We start from the raw sequence: 5,589 nt of genomic DNA, 5'->3' as shown, positions 1-5,589 counted from the left end.
TGGCCAATCGGGACGGTGGCCAATCGCAACCGTGGTCAATTGGGACGGTAGTCAATCGGGACGGTGATCAAACGGAACGGTGGCTAATTGGGACGGTGGCCAGTCGGGACAGTGGTCAATCGGAACCGTGGTCAATATTAACGTGGGCAAACGGGGCGCTCCCCCTCCAAGACTAAGCCCACAAGGCAGGCTGTACCATACCGGCTATTCACCGCCAATGGGACAGTGATCCCGACATACGGTCTAATGACGATCCAACCGGACTTCGGCTTGAGAAGAATAATGCCGTGGCGATTCGTAATAGCCGAGACTACGCAACCAATCATTGGAGCGGATTTCCTGTCACACTATCATCTGTTACCGGATTTGAGGAAGACAAAGCTGATCAATGGCACTATCAGTATGACAGGCCTATCAATATCTGGCACAGCCACGCACTCAACGGTTATGTCAGTTAAGACGCTAGCCGGAGACTCCAAGTATCACCATATACTGGAAAAATTCCCCAGACTAACACGGCCATCCACGCAACAGAGACAGGCCGTACACAGCGCAGTGCATCACATTGTCACAACACCAGGACCACCTGAAGCATACAAGCCACGACGATTGGCACCTGACAGATGGAAAGCGGCCAAAGCTGAATTTGATCTTCTGCTACGAGAAGGAATCGTAAGCCCTTCCAAAAGCCCTTGGTCATCACCACTACATATGGTGCCCAAGAAAAATAATGCATGGAGGCCGTGCGACGACTATCAGAAACTAAACGCTCGAACAGTACCCGACCGCTATCCAATATTACACCTGGAAGATTTCGCGCATGCACTACATGGAAAGGAGATCTTCTCAACTAGACCTGGTACGAGCGTATAATCAGATACCGGTGAACGCAGAGGACATCCCCAAAACAGCCATTACCACACCATTCGGGATGTTCGAGTACAACTTTATGCCATTTGGTCTCCGGAATGCTGCTCAAACGTTCCAACGGTTCATTAATGAGGCACTGCATGGCCTACAATATTGTTACGCCTACATAGACGACATACTGATAGCCTCGACCACGGAAGAGGAGCACCGACAGCACCTCACAGAAGTATTCACACGCTTGGATGCCTATGGAATACAGATCAATCCGGCTAAATGCGTACTCGGCGCAAGCACGATCAGCTTCCTAGGATATGAAGTATCCAGAGAAGGAACGAGACCACCACCGGAGAAAGTCGCAACGACGGGAATTCCCGAAACCAACAACAGTCAAACAGCTACGACAGTTCCTGGGCATGATCAACTTCTACAGAAGATTCATGCTAGGAGCTGCAAAAGCACAGGAAACACTAAACGATCTGTTGAAGGGACCAAAGGCAAAAGGGAAGACTCCAGTGACATGGACTCCGGAAACAGAAGCAGCATTTGAAAGCTGCCGAGAGCAACTAGCAAAGGCAACATTACTCGCGCACCCGGACATGAAAGCCGAGTTGAGACTAGCGACAGATGTGTCAGACACCGCAGTGGGAGCAGCCTTGCAGCAAAGGGTACAGACTGGCTGGCAACTACTAGCCTTCATGAGCAAAAAGCTCAGTAGCGCGCAAACAAAGTACAGCCCATATGATAGGGAACTGTTAGCCATATACATGGCCGTCAAACATTTCCGGCACATGTTGGATGGACGCCAATTTGCTATCCTGACGGATCACAAACCGTTGACGTACGCCTTCAAACAAGATCCGCTGCGCAGCTCCCCGCCAAGCAAGACACTTGGAATACATCGGACAATTCTCAACAGACGTCAGATACATAGCTGGAGAAGACAATGTCGTAGCCGATACATTATTCAGAGTGGAAAACGTCCAGAGAAACATCGATTTCGAGGCACTAGCCGAATCACAAAAGCAGGACGACGAACTGATAGAACTGCTGAAACAGGACCAAGGCCTAAAATTGGAAAAAGTTAATATACCAGGATCAACTCACACACTCTACTGCGACACAAGCACGACAATCGCACGTCCCTTTGTAACGCAGCCATTTCGTAAGCAGGCATTCGAGCTGCCCTATTTGGCACATCCAGAAATAAGAGCGACAACAAAGCTAGTCGCACAACGTTTCGTGTGGCCAGGCATCCGGAAAGACTGCAGAATCTGGGCACAGGCATGCATCCAGTGCCAGAAGGCCAAGATAACGAGACACAACAACACGCCAGTTGGAAGATTCCCAGAACTACCAGGAAGATTCCAACATGTGCACGCAGATATTGTAGGCCCACTACCAATGTTCGCAGGATGCCGATACTACCTGACATTGATAGATCGAAACACGCGTTGGCCGGAAGTATTGCCCGTCCGCGACATCACAGCAGAAACTATAGCAAAACACTTATTCCAGTATTGGATCATACGATTTGGAGTACCACAAAGAATCACCACCGACCAGGGCAGGCAGTTTGAGGCAGATCTGTTTCGCCAATTGACGCAATGGACAGGCACGACACACTGGAGAACCATAGCCTATCACCCACAAGCTAATGGGATGATAGAAAGGTTCCACAGACAGTTGAAGGCAGCCATTAAGAGTCACGAAACAGAAAGATGGACAGAGGTACTCCCGATTATCCTGTTAGGAGTAAGAGCAGCCTGGAAGGAGGATCTCCAAACAACGCCGGCAGAGCTAGTATACGGAGAACCAATCCGACTTCCGGGGCAGTTCTTGGGAGACAACCCAAAAAGCCGCGACACGGGCTACGACTACCTAGACACGCTGAGACGAACAACAACACGGATACGACCGCAGGTAAAGCGACACGGGGAGAAAGCTACCTTTGTTTTCAAAGATCTAGCCATTAGCCCCATGGTATTCGTACGGCACGATACACCAACAGGAGCGCTACAAGCACCGTACCATGGACCGTACCAAGTGGTACAACGCGCAGACAATGATTTAAGCTGAACATTTGAGAAAAAGCAGTTAAAGTCTCAGCCGATCGACTAAAACCAGCATATGTACTGGAGGAAGAAGCAGAGGCACCGAAACAACCACCAGACGTAGAAACAAATCAAGAAAAAGAAACACGGACTAGGAGCGGACGATTGTCAAAGCCTACAGTCCCATTCAACTTGAAGGAAGTGAAGGGCTTACCCACAACCAGGGGGGTTCTGTGGCGACTCAAAGCGCCACACATACAAAGCGCCGCCGGCAGGCAGAGGGAGTCCGCGGCTGCGCGCACGCGCCGTGCACCTGTCACGCGCCACCGGTAGGCGGCACAGGCGCCCGAGTACCACGCCGCGCTAATTACTCGCGGAGCACCACCAGGGGGCCCGCGGGTCGTACAGTTACGCGTAAGTGAAAAACGGTCAGGAGGACCATATAGGCCCCGGGACCGCGGTCAACGACCGCACTTGCCTTGCTCTTCGGAACAGCCACAACGGATACGCATCCGAATAACTAGGCGTAAGGCAAAGGATAACAGAGGCCTAAAAACCACTGTTACGAGAAGGATAGCAGTGCCCTGCTTCGAGCTGGCCGTTCAGGGGACGACACGGGCAGGAGCCCTGTCTCGAGGATATCCGACAACGATCGAGTGGAAACTCCTTCCATTCCATTCGTCTCCAGTCCGGAGGACAAGGCCACCGAGGGCAACGCTACAACCAAGGGACATCCGGATCTGGTGCTATACCTCACCGAGACATCACAGGGAGATACCTCGAACACCGGGACGCACTCCAGAGCCTTCGTCAGCAAGCGAGTGGGAGTCGCCTGTGAAAGCGGCTCCCCCGCGAGCAGCATCGGAAGCGCCGATGCCTTAGCAAATCCGGATCTCCCTTCCTTTGGAGATAGCGGCTCGACGCCTGAGCCCACCGAGGAGCCACCGGAGGCACAACGCCCCTCACGACGGGCCAGGAGACGCGTCAACAAGGCGCAGGAGGACCTGCGTTGGGGGCCAGTAAGGACCACCGCCACGCAGCCTCCTCTACAGTGGCGTGAGCGTCGCCACTGAGGCGTCAGGAGACGCCGGCCTTCGGGCCAACAACCGGCCTTCGGGCCAATAATCAGCCTCCGGGCTAATAACCCAAAGAGCGCGCATACGCGCACTGTAAATAGAGTGTAAATAGGCAATGAAGAAATAAACGTGTCGTCCAACAAAAACGTTTCTCGATCAATAACACCGTAACTCCCGTGCTCTCCTGAATTCACTACACGCGACGTGGTTGGCGCCTTGTATAAGACCACCACACATTCATATTCTCAGGAAAAATTGTCACAAAACTCACAAGAAATCAGACTGCGGCGACAACGCCTCATCAGAAATTTTACTGGATTCAGAATCAAACATAGATGAGCCAACTGATAATAATGCCAATCTTCTCAAATCAAATTCAATTGGAATGTTTTTAGAAGATGAAGTATTATCATCTACAAATCAATTGGAACAGCAAGAAAAGAATAAAGCGTCATTATCTACATCTTAATTAAAACAGCAAAAAAAGGATAAAACATTGAAGATACAAAATCTCAAAATTTAGCCATTTTTTGATAATGTTTCTGACAAAAATCAGGCCAAAATTAATGAAGCATTAATGAAGTTCTTTTGTGGATGCAATGTTCCATTTGAAGCAGTTGAATCTGATCATTTTTTAAACTTAATGAAAATTCTGAGACCAGCATACAAACCACCGACAAAAGAAATGATGTCAAATTCTCTTCTTCACAGATTGCATAAGCAATTAATAACAGATGATTCGAAATTAGTCGATTGTAATGGAATTTTAATGTTTAAGAAAACATCATTTCAAAACTGCAAACAAATTGTTGCTTTTGTTAAAGCTGTTCAAGGGAAGATCTTCTATTTAAAGTCATGGAATATCTCATACAATTTAGAAGAGATAATTAATGAAGCATTACACACCGTTAAATCTAAATATTCCATTACAATTTATTCTGTAATTACGGATCAAGATTTTCACACATTGAAAATTAGTGAACAAAATAACCTGTGGTTTTTAAACTGCAATTTATCATTTGCAAGGTCGTTGGAACAAATATTATTAAATGAAAATTTTATAGATAAAGTTCGTTATCTAACTATTGAATTTTTATTTTTGAAAGAAGATTTATTTAAACGTGATGGAACAACAATTATATTATCAAATATCACTACTTATAGTAATTTACATGATATGTATGCATTAGGCTGGACCTTATTTTTGACTTTTGAATTTTTGAATTTTTTTCACGACGCCCCCTAAAGTTGTTCCATTTGGTAAAAAAAAAAATTGTGAAAAGCTGAGCTCGATCGGACAAAGGGAAGACGTGGCACATCTAACTTGAAGTTTTTAAATTAATTCTCGGAACACTTTGTAAATATCAAGTTTGTTTTTTGCAAATATTAAATGGCAATATTTACGTAATGTGCTTCAGAGAAAGAGAGGAAAAGAGAAAAACACCTGAGTGAATTATGCAATTAACTCTCAATTTAAAATTCTTTTAAATTTTATTTTAGTATAGATTTATGATTTATACTTTTGAAATTTAGTGCATGAAAACTTTATAATTCAAAACTATCAACGAATAAACATTTTCCTCTTAAACTTA

The sequence above is a fragment of the Wasmannia auropunctata genome, unplaced genomic scaffold, assembly GCF_000956235.1.
Source record: "Wasmannia auropunctata unplaced genomic scaffold, wasmannia.A_1.0 LD336106.1, whole genome shotgun sequence".
Classification (NCBI taxonomy): Eukaryota; Metazoa; Arthropoda; class Insecta; order Hymenoptera; family Formicidae; genus Wasmannia; species Wasmannia auropunctata.
The sequence above is the reverse complement of the archived record's forward strand: the minus strand, read 5'-3'. Positions refer to the sequence as shown.